At 41.9% G+C, this 15348-nt stretch overlaps 1 protein-coding gene across 1 annotated transcript in view; it reads left to right on the forward strand.

Moving 5' to 3' along the window:
* LOC135233741 (uncharacterized) overlaps positions 1–15348 on the forward strand; it is a 90922-nt gene that overhangs the window by 42740 nt on the left and 32834 nt on the right. The gene's annotated exons all lie outside the window — the stretch shown is intronic.

Genomic DNA, 15348 nt, shown 5'->3' on the forward strand with positions numbered 1-15348 from the left:
CTATGACCTTGCCTTCGTGGTGGACATTACCAGCCATCTGTCAGACCTCAATGTTAAACTGCAAGGGGCAAACCAGCTCCTGATCTCACTCCTTTCCCATGTGAAGTCATTTGAAGCTAAACTAAAGCTGTGGCAGGTGCAACTTGAAAGGGGGAACATGGTACATTTCCCTACTCTCCGTGATCAAAATCCTGAGCCTGAAAGGGCAACAGCATATGCAAAGGAATGTGCTCATTTGTTAGAGAAATTTAGTGAAAGATTTCAAGATGTGAAGGCAAAAGAACTGGATCTCAACATCTTTGCCACTCAATTTAATGTCAGTGTTGTAATGTCAGTCAGTGCTGATGTGCCGGAGTGCATGCAGCTAGAGATCATTGAATTGCAAAACAGCTTTCAGCTAAGGGCCAGACACAGCAACATGAATTTGCTAGATTTCTACAAGCAAAACATAAGCGTTAACAAATTTCCGAATTTGAGGAAACGTGCTTAAGATGGCATCACTGTTTGGAACCACATACCACTGTGAACAGTTCTACTCCAAGCTCCCACTTGCCAAGGACAGACTTTGTTCCAGACTAACAGACATCAACTTGTGGCAACAACATCAGAGCCACCAGACATTCCACATCTTATTGAGGCAAAGTGTAGTCAGCCATCACATTGAAATTAAGGTTTGTTCAGTTTTAGATCAAGTTTATATATGAACATTCAGTCAGCATGACATGACAAAAAATGTGTTGTAATTTAGGTAGTCCATTCCAAAACTGACCATGGGGGCCTGTTATCCCCTCTGCGCATATGCCAAATCTGGCCAATCCTTGCCCATTTAGGGGTACCCTATTTGTAGCATTACAACTCCAGATGTGAGCATCACAGAGACTTGAAAAATGGCTTTAAAATGAAGACATTCATACCATTTACAATACTAATTTAGATTAGTTTATATTCATTAGGAAGAAATAAAGTGCCACAAAGGCAATTGTCTAGGCAAAAAAAACAAAAATGAATTAGCTTATTTTTAGTTGGCAAGGAATACTGAGAGATCCCATGACCTGGATCAAAAACTCAGTGACCACAAGTTCATAAAATTAAAGGGTGGATATGTAGAACTACTAAAGATCTATAAAGCAAAAAGTTAGGGTATACCCAGTGTCTCCAAATCTATCCAAAATGTCTAATTGCACTGCAGTAAATCACAATGTAATTATGTATTTCACTACAAATCAACTGTTCTGACTCAGGAAACTCACTCTTGCATGATTTTCAAGTGGGAATTACAAGATTTCTGTCAGTACAGTGGTCTAAAATATCTAGGGGTCCAGAAACATATCCAGAATCTCTCCAAAAATGAATAAAATGCTTTTTGTCCATTATAAAGCATATAAATGAGCCCCTAATGGTTTAACATGAACCATTGATATCAGATTTTTTAAAAATATGCAAAAACATTGTCACACAATGCGGTACAGTACCTAAATCTGTAATCATTTACTCTCGTATGTATTTCTGTACTCTACAGTATGTAATGTTTTCTTGTATGGGGATGGGATGACATTAAAACAATATTCAACCATCCACCACGTTTTGGCAATGTTCCTGCTTTCATGTCATATCTGGTGCATAAAACACAAAAACTACTGATCTACCAATGAAAGCTTACATTACAGTGTGAAATATCCTCATTATAAAATACCTATTTAAAGACACTCAATTTCAAAAATACTTGACGGCGTACAAAAACCCTGCGTGATGAACCGAAGATTTAAAAATTTGATTAATCGCTCCATAAGACCTTCTTCCAGTCTTCAGTAGTCCACTGCCAGTGCTTCATGGCCCAGGCAAGCCTCTTTTTCTTATTTAGCCATTTTAGCAATGGCTTTTGTACTGCCACTTGACCTGTCAAACCTGCAGCTGGAAGTCTTCTCTTCTTGAAACTGAGACTTGGTCACTTCGACCACAGTGGTTGAAGTAAAAATTTGAAATCTTCAGTTCATCACGGAGGGTTTTTGTATGCCGTCAAGTAGGTGAAAGCATGGTTCCTCAGTGTGTGGCACCAACTGATGGTCTGGGGCTCTTTTGCAGAGTGACTGGCATCCTGAACCAAAAGGGCTACCACAGCATTTTGCAGCGCCATGCAATACCCTCTGGTCAATGCCTAGTTGGTCAGGGGTTCATCCTGCAGCAAGATAATTACCCAGAACCTCCAGGCTATGTTAGAACTATCTTAGAAGGAAAGAAGAAGATGGTAGGCTTCAAATCATAGAATGGCTAGCACAGTCTCTGGACTTATACCCCATCGAGCTGGCTTGGGTTGAACTGGACAGAAGCGTGAAAGCAAAGCAACCTACACGTGCAACACATTTGTGGGAACTTCTGCAACAGTGTTGGGAAGATCTTTACGAACAATATATTATTTCCATTGTAGAACGAATGCCACGAGTTTGTTCAGCTGTTATATCTACAAAAGGTGGCTACTTTGATGAGTCAAAAAATTAGAATAAATTGTGTTAAACAGAATGATGCCATAATTTTTTTTTAAATCTCCAATTGTTTATTTGTTCTGTGCTTTAATTTCAGAGTACATTGAGACAACTGCGTAAATTTCAATAAAAACTGGAAAAATTGAGGTGTTCTAAAACCTTTGACCGGTAGTGTACATTCCAACTAATACATCGTGTGGGATGAAGCAGCGTACAATTAAATACATTGGCTATGGAATGTAAACAATCAGCACTTAGTGAACTGTAATTTATCAAGTCATTAAATTTTATATAATTGATTATATAACGCTTTATGTAAGTGATTTTTTAGTTATGATATGATTCTTCATTATGATCTTCCCTGGTGCAAGGAACCCCTCAGATTCACAAAATGGTGGAAGTATCTTGGTGGCGACACCAGGTGTAGTCTTACCTGGTGCTACTGGAATTGGGTTTATTTAATGTTATCTGACTCCAAAATAATGTTTTAACCTTTCCTCAGTAATGAATAGAAGGAGACTGCAAGTGATTTGACAGTAGTTTGTAGGGGAGTGACTACGGGGTGCAGAGTTCTTTGTTTAAATAAGGACCCTGAAACTGCTAGGTGTGCAGCTGTAACAGTCAAAGGAATGCCAGATTAAAGTGAATGCAGTTTATTGTACTGTGTGTTCAATAATGACAGTAGACAGTTGTGCAAAAGTGTGTGTGTGTAGTGAGATGGCTGTACATGAATGAGTGTAGGAGGTCATATTCACAGGTCCCCCCCCCCATGTTTTTTTGTAGTTTATTGCCAAAAACAGTAGGAAAGCAGGATTGAAAGAGTTGTGATTTTGTCATGTTTTTAATACACTTATTTTCTCTATGCTTTCATATCAATTGGTAAGAGTAAAGAAACCTTTTTCAGCCAATCGTGATTTTTTTGTAGGTTTTACGCAATGTGTTGGCCAGTTTAGCACATGTGTGGTTGAAACCTGGTTTTACTCTTCTACACTGTTCTATATGTACATGTTCAAAGTACATTCTATATGTAGTGTTATGACCTGGTCTAAGGTCAGACCATGACAAGATGTGTGATAAGGCAAATGCGTGGGGAATGAGTATGGGAAATGTATTGCAGTCAGATGATCCGGACAGGTCCTTATCTGCCTGTCCAGAACTAACTGTAGGTACCATGTTCTGCAAAAGACAGTCCACAAAGCTACAAAGCCAATGTGTTAAGAGTGTCACCCAAGGGGTGACACATTTATCCATACCTCCTACTACAGGCTTCCAGTTACAGTATTGGCCTACTGTAAATTTTAAACACGCGACCCTCCATAAAACAGAGGTCGCCTTTGTTTCACTCTCTCTGTTCCGTTTTGCTCTCTCCTGGGACTCGCCACCTTCTCCCGAGTTGCTTGCCCCCAACTCTCTCCCTCTTGTGTGCAACACACTGGGAAGATTTTGCGAGGCTTCTGCAATCAAGCAACACAAGCACGGATTTAGACCTACCCTAGGCTATTGGCTGCAGTAGACAAGATGCCCCAGAGGCTAAGTGGCCGAAGAAGTACCATGGACAGCCACGCACCAATAGCTACAGATCCTGCAGTTCCAGTTAGCCAAACGAAGCAAGCGACCTGCGACAAGGATCAAGATTCATGTCTTGGAACTGAAGAAAAAGGGTGAACGGCTCCCCCATTTCCTCACTGAACTCCTACACTGGAAACCAGAAAGCATTCCGAAAACTGAACTAATCCAAAGGACAAAGTAAGGCTGTAACACCGGTCATATAGTTTAACATCGTAGCGCTTCGGACTGCATATGCATAACTGTGTTAATGGTTATTTTAACTTCACATGTTTTACCATTTTATTTAGGCTCTAAGCCATCCACCGCGCTGCTTTATTTTTAAAAAACATCACACACAGAACAGTTATGGTCTATTTTAAATACTAACTAGTCATAGCACGGCATGCTGATCTCGAGAAACGCACGCCGATGACCATACTGTTATACTTCATCTGTTTGGGATGCTTCATGTGCCATTGTTTAACCACTAGCTTCAGGTAGTTTCAAAAAACCCCCCATTCATACACGTTGTGCAACCCCACATGCAGGAAAACATACCAGTCTCCTCACATACTTGCATGCATGCGCGCCCAGTGCTAACACCCACATAAACATATGTGTATGCGCACTCACACACACATGCACTCACACATAGTTTGTTGTACATTATAGTATTGAATGGTGCCTTGCCCCTTTTGGTGCTTTGTGTTCAATAAACTTATTATATTTCCCTGGTTGTCAGCCACTGCTAATCAAATTAACTCACTAGAATACCTACACCTCTTAGCTGAATCATTTATATTAATTTGGTATTAGCTGAATGTATAATATGATTTGGTTAAGACAAACTATTACTGTGTAATTTTAGTAATTAATGTAATTATTAATTGAGATAGCCAATTTATAGTTTCTATATTTCTTTTTTATGAGACTGATTACTACATTCTGGTGCCACCTGTGAGGATATAGATATCTTTGACATTTTGGTGCCCCGTATGAGAATTAGAGGTATGTCCCCAACATAACTAAAATCTGACTAATCTTCGAAGATTTATTGAGCATGGGACAGCTTAAAACAATGAGCTTCAAGGCAGTTATTCTGCTGTCTGAGAACCAATTGTCCAAATAGCGTATCCCCAACAGAGGGTTCCACCCAGCTTTACCTTCAAAAATAATAAAACAAAAAATAACAAAGTAAAATAACAAAGTAGTGCCCTAATAGAAGGATTTATAGTCCAGCTGGGAACAAACTAACTAACCAGAGCACTATACGGTGTAAAGTAGAGGTGTGTTGTTTGCGAACGATTCGTTCTTTTTGAACTCATTTTTTGGTGAACAAATTGTATAGACTCACCTCCAAATAAATATTTGTTCATTTTTCATCACCTGTAAGTTGTGAACTTACCATTCGCTGAAGCTGCAGCTACTCCTATTTAACTATTTTTGCCATTGGGCTGTGAACTAGCAATTATCCAACAACAACATTGATCCGCCTGAACGGGCTGTGCTCTCCAAGCCCCTCCCATATGTGCACTCAAAAGCAATGGTCCTATAAACTGAAAGCAGCGGCAATGTTGAAGAACAAATATGTGAAGGGTCCGGATCAGCAATGAGCTACCTAAGCAGCTGCTGGATCCCTACCACTCCCCCTCACCCAAACATCTTCATATTGCAATGACAAACACTTCCAGGCGTGAAATTGAAAGGAATTGACTTACAACTTAACCCAGCTCTTTGACTGCATGACATAATTTAGCCAAATTAAAATGCAAATAAAAGAGTATGTTTTCAGTATGCATTTCCTAATGGATTCTGTACAAATAAAGTTATGTATTCATTAGAAATTGTCCCACGCTGCTAAATATTGTGCTCTTCTAATAAAATAGCACATAGATTATATCTGGAAATTAAACATCGACTGTTATGTATGTAATTACATTGTGTATGCCAGTTACCTTTCTAGACTTACCGTACGTGCTGCATTGCTTCTTGGGGAGTTTGTTGTACTTCTGTGTTGATTAAATGAACGAAGTAAAAAGCAGTCATACTTACCAGCACTCTCTGTTTCATCTTTGTAATTATTATCCCGATGGAATTAAGAAGTTCCTAATATATAACATTGATGGCTCCAATGGCTCGCACATGTCCTCAGAATGGTCCAGGACCGCATTCCCAAAGTAACCTTGAGATGGACCCTACCTGGAAAGAGGAAACAAGGGAGGCCAAAAACAACCTGGTGGAAAACTGTGACCTCGGAACTGAAAAAGGCAAACCTAATTTGGGGCGAGGCACAACATGCTGCACAGGATAGGACCAGATGGAAGCAGATAGTCGCAGCCTTATGTTCCACAGGGAACAAAGAGGATTGAGTAAGTAAGTAGATTATATAGTTATAATCAATTCTTTGTTGGTTGCAAACAATTTTGCAACTTGCATAACCTAATTTGTGCACCTTTTATTTTTAATTGCACGCTAAATGGTGCACAATCATCTGTGAAAAGCCTAACAACGGTGCATGCTATGTAGGAATTCACCAATAAAGGAACAGTAGGTTACTTATTTCTGAGCAGTTATTCACTGAACCAGTTTGAGAATGAGTTTGCATGACCGAGTTGGATTCTTCCTTCAGCCACTGCATGCCTCTTGTCACTAAACACTGAAGACAATAATGCATCAAAATGTAAGCAACTGGCACATGGCTACAGGATTGTAGGCTTTGTTGATACTATTTATCTCATAAAATAAATTACAAGAATCGCTTCTGTACTACTGTGCTGGAGTGGAAGCCCGTCAGACCGGTCTTTCGTTTGTTTCCTTCAATTCGTTAAAAGTTCAAAAGACACAACTGAACGAGATGAACTGAATGTACTGAATGACTCAAATAACTCAAATGAACAAAATGTACTGAATGTACTGAATGACTCAAATGAAAAAAGAATGTACCGAATGACTCAAATGACTCAAATGAACAAAATCCACTGAATGACTCAATGACTCAAATGAACAAAATATACTGAATGTACTGAAAAACTCAAATGACCAAAATGAATTGATTGTGCTGAATGTACTGAATGACTCAGATGAACTGAAAGATTAAATTGGTACGAAAACTCAAAAAGTAGCCTACTGAACAATTGATATAATATATGAATACTGTATCTACTATTTAGTGCCGCCCACTTTCCAAAAGTCCTTGGCGGTGCAGCAAGATTGAGACTGATACTGCAGAATCAATGTTGTTACAATTGATAAAAATGTTTAAGTAAGGGGCCTCCAGTGGCATAGCCCATAGAGCGCTTTCCACATGCTCATTGCGAGCTGCGATGTCTGCGGTTCGGGTCCGACCGCCAACCCTTGTCGCATGTCTCTCCCTCTCCCTCTCTCTCCTCCTAGTTATTCCTGTCTCTCTACACTATTCTGTGTAATAAAGCTGAAAAAAAGCCCCCAAATTTTTTTTTTTTGTAAATGTTCAAGTATAGTCGTAAACTATTCTTAGCAGTAGCTTCTGTTAAAGGAATCATTGAGCTAAGGGTGAATTCACACCATGCGAGAGTTGGCTGAGTGTGGGAAAGAAATTGTTGCACTGACTGGAGCTAGTAACTTCACTGATTAAAAGGCGTACATTTTAATAAAGTGGCATCTTGACCTAGTACATTACATTTATTTGGCAGACGCTTTTATCCAAAGCCACGTACAAAAAGTGAATTTCATGGTCATAGACAACTACTAAACACAGGTTCAGTAAGATACAATACTTATTTTGTACAGCTATTTCTAGCCAAGAACACAGTTTAGTTCACACAGTGAACACTATTCAGACCTAACCTCTGCAAAGCCAACTAGGCAGAAGAATAAGCTACAGTATTAGGACAAATACAAATTACCAAAGTGCTGGGATGGGGCAACATGTAACAAGTGGCAAGGGTCAGGGCTTTGAACCGGATCCTGGCAGCGACCGGTAGCCAGTGGAGTGATCGCAGCAGAGGAGTGACGTGGGAGAATTTGGGAAGGTTGTAGACGAGTCGGGCAGCGGCATTCTGAATCATCTGTAGTGGCTGTATGGCACAAGCTGGCAGGCTTGCAAGGAGAGAGTTGCAGTAATCAAGGCGACAGGTCACCGTAGCCTGGACGAGCAGCTGGGTGGAGTGCGTCGTCAGGTATGGTCAAATCCTTCTGATGTTGTACAGAAGGAATCTGCAGGACCGTGATGTTGCCTTGATGTGCTCCTTGAGGTCCAGTTGGTCATCCAGGACCACCCCCAAGCTCTTGGCAGAGTGAGAGGCAGTCACTGTGGTGCCATCAACTGTGATTGAGAGCTCACGTAGTAAGGAGGTCTTGCATGGGAAGAAGAGCAGCTCAGTTTTGTTGAGGTTGAGCTTCAGATGATGGCTGGCCATCCAGGTGGAGATGTCAGCCAGGCAGGAAGATATCTTATCATCGACCTGTGTGGCCGAGGGGGGGAAAGAAAAGAAGAGTTGCGTATCATCTGCATAATAATGGTAGGAGAAGCCGTGTGAATTAATAACTGAACCAAGATGGTGTGGTGTATATGGAGAAAAGCAGAGGACTCAGTACAGATCCCTGCGGTACTCCCGTAACAAGGGGATGAGAAGCAGAGGCAGATCCCCATCCAGGAGACCTGGTAGGACCTATCTGCAAGATAGGAAGCGAACCAAGACAGGGCGGTCCTGGCAATGCCCATGTCAGCCAAGGTGGAGAAGAATATTTTGTGGTTGACCGTGTCGAATGCTGCAGACAGGTCAAGGAGGATCAGGACAGAGGAGAGGCCTGAGGCTCTTGCAGTGGCGAGTGCCTCCGTCACAGCCAGGAGGGCAGTCTCTGTTGAGTGCCCGGATCGGAAGCCAGACTGATGAGGGTCTAGTAGGTCGTTCTGATGGAGAAAAGAGGTTAGTTGTTTAAGCACTACTCGCTCAAGGGTTTTGGAAAGAAAAGGTAGAAGCGATACGGGTCGATAATTCATTACATCAGAGGGGTCTGAGGTGGATTTCTTGAGGAGTGGGGTAACATGAGCCATCTTGAAATCAGAGGGAACATGACCAGAGGCAAGGGAGGAATTAACAATGGAGGACAGGTAGGGAAGGATCTCGCTGGAAATGGATTGGAGGACTGTAGATGGGATGGGGTCAAGTGGACAGGCGGTTGCACGATGAGAAGTGATGAGTTGCAGTACATCGGAGTCCTCCAGCATCTCGAAGGAGGTCAGTGTGGCCGTGGGTTTGTCCCAGGGGTTGGGGGGTTCACTGGATGGGCAAAGGAGCTCCGGATTGCAGCCACCTTTCCTTCAAAGACGGCCAGAAAGTCATCTGCAGAAAGGGAAGAGGGAGATGGGGGTGGAGAAGGAATGAGGAGGGAAGAGAAGGTGGAGAATAGTTTGCGTGGGTTAGAGACAAATGCACTGATCTATGATTGGAAAAATGAGGCTTTAGCTGATGTGAGGGCAGATGTGAAAGTTGCCAGCAGGGTGTGATATGCGGTCAGGTCATCAGAGGATGGGATTTCCTCCACTTCCTCTCTGCAGGCCGCAGTGATGTTCTGTTGGAGTGTAGTGACTCAGTAAGCCATGGGCAGGGGGGTGAAATGCATGCTGGTTTGGACACGAGGACAAAGTGAGTCAAGGGACTGGGAGAGGCAGGAGTTGAAGGTGGAGGTAGCAAGGTCAACTGGCAGAGTTAGAGAAAGAAGCAGGAGGGGGAAGTGTAGAGAGAGCAGTGGAGATGAGGGAGGAATGTGACAGAGTAGAGAGATTTCTCTTGAAAGTTACTGTGGGTGAGCTGTTAAATGAATTGTGGGGGAGTAAGTAGGAGAGGGAGAAAGAAAGAAATAAGTGGTTTGAGACATGGAGGGGTGTCACCATAAGTTGGGGAATGGAGCAGCTTCTGGTGAATACAAGGTTTTGTTGGTTACCAGCCTTGTGTGTGGGGGGAGAAGAAGACTGGTATAGGGCAAAAGACTGGAGGAGTGAGGCAACCCTGGATAGTTGGGAGGTCTCTGGTGGGAGGTTGAAGTCTCCCAGTAGAATAGCAGGAGTACCATCCTCAGGGAGGGAGCGTAGGAGAGTGTCCAGCTCATCTAGGAAGCAGCCAAGTGGACCTGGAGGACGGTACAGAACAATAATGCGAAGTTTTGAGGGATAGATTACAGTAATTGCATGGAATTCAAAGGAGAAGGAAATAAGATTAAGACTGGGGAGGACACAGAACTTCCAGGACAAGGAAATGAGCAAACCAGTGCCCCCGCCTCGGCCAGAGGCCCTGGGGGTGTGCAAGGAGTAGTAGCACTGCCCCCTGCAGTTGCTTATGTCAATATTCATCTCTCCTAAAATTTTGAGCGCAGACTCACATAAAGCCTCAATGGACTAGAAATCGTAAGAATCGCTCTTGAATGTTTCCTCCAGTTGACACATGTAAAATGAATGTGAGCTGAACTACGTGTGCAACATCTGGGATTGAATCGATGCTAATAGAAAAGTATTTGGCCATTTTGACTTCACTGACGATCTCTGACAGAACTCGATCACCCATGAGCTCAATAAACTCCTTACATGTTTTAGGTGAAAGACATGAAGGGGTGCCTGATCCTGCATTTCCAAATTTCTGTATGTGCGCCTTCAAAAATGGGCCAAACTCACTTATTACCTCTAGAATGTCAATGTAGTTGCCGTTATCAGGCCTGCCAAATATGTCACGGGAGCCTCGGATAGCCAGTCCCCTCTTGACCAAAAACTTCACAGCCGCCACCACTCTTCTCAAAACGTTGGTCCAGTAGACACACTCTGACTCAAACTGTTTTTGCAGTTCTGTATCTAGTCTTCCGCTGTCTGATGCTAGTGTAATGTAGGTCAGTATCGTTTTCCTGTGGTGTTCGCTATTTTCATGCTCTCCTATGCGCTCAGCAACATATTTCCAGTCGCAAAGCCAGTTTCGAAGATGGACTGACAGTTACCAATGGTAACTTACGATCATTGAAGATGCGGCATGCAAAACAAAACACACGGTAATATAAGAGCCATTGCCTTGATATGTACTCACCATTTACGAGCTTGCGTTTGAAGAGAAAAAACGTCTCTGCTGTTTGTATACTTGTTCTGAAGCTTTGATATCCACATCCTTATTCTGGCAGGACTCTGGCCCTTTCTTAGCCCAGTATGCTCGGACTGAATCATCTAACCTTTCCTTTCCCCAGCGAGCAGGATCAGTGCTGTAAGGATCCTCAGTAGCGGTAACGTTAACATTAGTGGCAGCCCGACTTGGTTGCTCGAAGGCCTCTGTGGTCGGGAATGCTCTCTCTCTCCAAAGTCATGCTCTCTGCCTCTTCAACGTTAGCTGCTGCTGACAAGGACGGTGGTCCTGTGCTGATGCTGGTGCTAGCGCTAGCTGTTGAACAAGTCTCCATTTGTCCAACGGTCTCAGACTGTGACAAGAGCGATGGTACTGCTGCATCATCGAGAACAGGTTTAAAAAATTCTGTCAATTTAAATGTCTTTTTTAATGCTTCTTTCTCTCTGCAGCTCTGGCCCTGGGCTGCAGCCCAGCTTAACCCTGCCTAAAGTCCGGCCCTGGGTATAGGACTGAATTGTGCATATACAATCCTCAAATGACAACTAGCGGCAGTGAACAAAAAGTTAATTTACCGTGTTACATTTGTGATGCGTTACATTTATACAAACTCTCCCCTATATCCTAAGTGAAACTAACATGGATGACTTTAGACTGTGCTCAAAATTATCTGACTATTATTAAGTTTCACAGTCTGACCACGAAGTTCATTGAATAACCGTTTATAGATAGTAAATGTGACTCATATACACACAAAAATATTATGTGTAACAAGCATGTCCCTATTTTCAGCTTATCTTTAAAAAATATTTTCCTCTCCTTTCCAGTTAAAACAAGAGCAGCGATAATACTGTTCTACTTCGCTCGTGAGTGCCACAGTTGAAGTGTTAACTGCCAGATATGGTTTTGAGTGCTCACATTTGCCATCTGGTGGTGGTTTTGCGAACAAAAGTAGTTCCTGTAGAAATACAAAGAAAATATGTATAAATGTGCTGCTGCTGGGAAGATCTCTTACAGCAGAAGCGCCAAATGAAACCAGTGACCACTGTACAGCCGGAGAGGGAGGACTAGAACGTGAATACTATATTTGGCAAGTGAGTGTTTTATTAATGGTGAAGTATGCACAAATGACTTGAATGACTTGGCCTGCCAGTAAAGGAACACGTAGTGAGTGAGATATACGGTCCCTCTTGGGTTACAGCCCCGACCAGCGGTTTATAACTCCAAATAAATGTGTTAGCTATACTGCTAGTAGGCTAAAGAAACTGATCCATCAAGAGATCAGTTTAACTAACTTTACACTTACCATCATTCTGCAACATAGCAACAAGTTAAATGTGCATAGTCTATGTAACACAAGAATTGCATTCACGATTTTATGTAATATGTTTAAATTATATCATGTCGCTTGTTAGTTAACTACTACAGCCTAGCCTGCATAGCTAACGTATATACTCTATTACTACCATTACCTCACAATCCGCCTTCCTTTTAACTAAAATCTGTGCATGCATTCTCTCCTGCATTATATACACCCAGTCGATATATGGTCTTGTATAAGGGTACACTGAGATGAACTAGATGTAGCTGACTTCTGTAGCCTTTTGTCCATGCCATTCCTCTAATTTCCAGGCCAGATTTAGCACTCCATGCTAAAGGCTGGTTCATATTTCTCTCCAAGATAGAGGAGCTTTTGTCTCCTGCACGAGTGCTGGTGAACATGTGACTAGACACACACGCAACACAAGTCCCCTTTCATATTCTCTTATTTAGCCATTTAGGATTTTAGTTCAGATGTTTGTTTTAATAGATTTTATGTCATTAAACCTTGTCATTGGTCTGATTATTATTCAGATAAATGCTTGAGCCTACCACCTCAAAGAACGTATGCATGCGGTTATATCATTGGTTATTATTTTAATATTTAATATTGAAATTCATAATCATTATTTAATTTCATGAGATTGATCAATTATGAGACTGATTATAATTTTGCACCATTTGATCACCACATGAGGTAATATATTTATATCTCTTGCATTCCTTGGTGCCTACTTGTTAGATTTGTTCTAATTAACGGACACGTTTTAATTATTTACCCTCACTATTGTACAATTTGTAGGTGTTTTTCCCTACAACAGCGAGCAGAGGGCAAAATAAGAGCCAAGAGCGTGAACGTGTTACGACCCTTCTAGGGGTTAAGGGTGCAATATTTTAAATGATGTTTGATATTTGGCACCAGGAGATGTAACTAAATATATAAGCTTTCTTGTGAGAACAATGAGAGACACACAAGGCGGACTACGGTGAAAGGGATTTTACTGTGTGGGGGGGGGCTATTTACAAGTATTTACAGACATTTCCAAACATAAAACACGCCAAGACACACGACCGAGACCAGTACAAAAAAAGGGAGTGGTGCCGAAAATAACAAACAAATACCCTAACTACGATTTTGTAATATAACTAACCTATTAACAATGCAGAAAACAAAACTTGTCTAACTAACCTAACTGCGACCCGCAGTCATAAATACAGGGGGCGACACCACCACTAAACTAATGTATTTAGACAGAGCCCTTACCCTGTATTTATGTTTATGTATAACTTACCTAACACTGGTCTCTGAAGCGAAACAGGGAGGACGAAATTTTAGACCACACAACTCTCTCAAATAACACACACAACCTAGCATTTGCCCAAACACACAGCACAAATGAGGAAACGGAAGGCTCCTGCAGGAATGAAATGGGGATATTTTAAATTGAGAGCTGAGGCATGATTGGGGGAGACATGATTGCAGGAGGGAGTTGATTGGCGGATGGGGGGGATGAGCGGGAGAACTCTGATGATGGACAGCGGGGATGACCAATGGGAATAACGAAGGGCGGCACACGGACTCCTGCGGAAATGAAAGCAACCGAGAGAGAGCAGAACGAAAGAGGGGAGAAAAACGCACGCCCGCATCCCACACGCGAACGTAACAATGTTATTGGTCAAACACAAAATCCAATTAGCAAACAAAGCAGAGGAGCTAGGCCAGAATCAGAATCAAATGCAAGAGCAAGTAGTCAGAAGCCGCGTTTCCACCGCAGGAACTATACCCCGGAACTAGGAACCTTTTGAGGAACTCAGTGCGTTTCCACCGCAGGAACTAGGGTCTAAATTTAGTTCTGGGGGCTTTGTTTTACCCCCCAAAACGTTCCTGCTCGGGGGGTAGTACTTTCCGAAAGTACAGGAACCTTTTGGGTGGAGCTTGCAGCGCTGAACATTTCTGATTGGTCGAGTACTCGTAGCATTTGTGTTGTATTTATTTTCCGCCATTACCCGCCATGTTTGAAAATATGCAGCGGCAAACCAATTTATTTTCATAATAACTTCAAATCAAACTTGTATGTTATGCGGCGCAGTAGCCTACTTTTGGTTATAGCCTGTCAACGTCTTGGAATTATAACGTGTGCTCTTCTGTTCTTTTCTTGCTTTAGTATTCGTTTTATAAAATGCTAAGCATTCGTGCTGGGACAGCATATTACGTAGGCTACCAAAACATTCAAACGGATTAATTTGGTTGCTGAATATTTTCTTCCGGATTTTCTTTGTTAGCCCGTTGTAATTGACTCAAAACGTTTGATACAGTTATGTGAGGTATGCGGTAGTTCTGCATAATTAACATTGGTGATACAGTACAAGCAAACTGGAAATCACCTTCCGCACTTTTTATCCGGGTAAAATAACAGGTTAATTCTAGTAATCTTCCCTTTAGCTTTTTCAGACTGCCGTAATTTTACTCAATTTTACTGCCATTTTTCAATTCCACGAAAAGACCAGGAAGACTATGGACTAATTTATGGTGCATGGTTCGCATCTGGAGGGCACACTTCGCTGCTCGGCTAGCAGTAACTTCGAAGGAAAGCAAACGGTGGCTGTACCACTACTAATTTACATTTTCACGCAAGTCCGAGTTTTCGTTCTATTCTTGTCATTTTGCGATTAGCCTATATGGAATTGACGACGAGAAAGTAATAAAATACAACGTGTGCATGTTTTCTGCTGTTAATGAATGTGTTTGAGGGGATATATGAAAATCAATAAATACAAAAGTAACCATATATAGTCATTGTTGGTAACCCATTGTATATAAGTGGAATAAACCCCTCCGGGCTGTCCCGGTTATTAAAAAATAATGTAGGCTACTTCGGTGGTAGTATGGGGTTACAGAAGAAATCATATGACAGATGGACCGA

This window comes from Anguilla rostrata, chromosome 10, assembly GCF_018555375.3.
Source record: "Anguilla rostrata isolate EN2019 chromosome 10, ASM1855537v3, whole genome shotgun sequence".
NCBI classification, from domain to species: domain Eukaryota; kingdom Metazoa; phylum Chordata; class Actinopteri; order Anguilliformes; family Anguillidae; genus Anguilla; species Anguilla rostrata.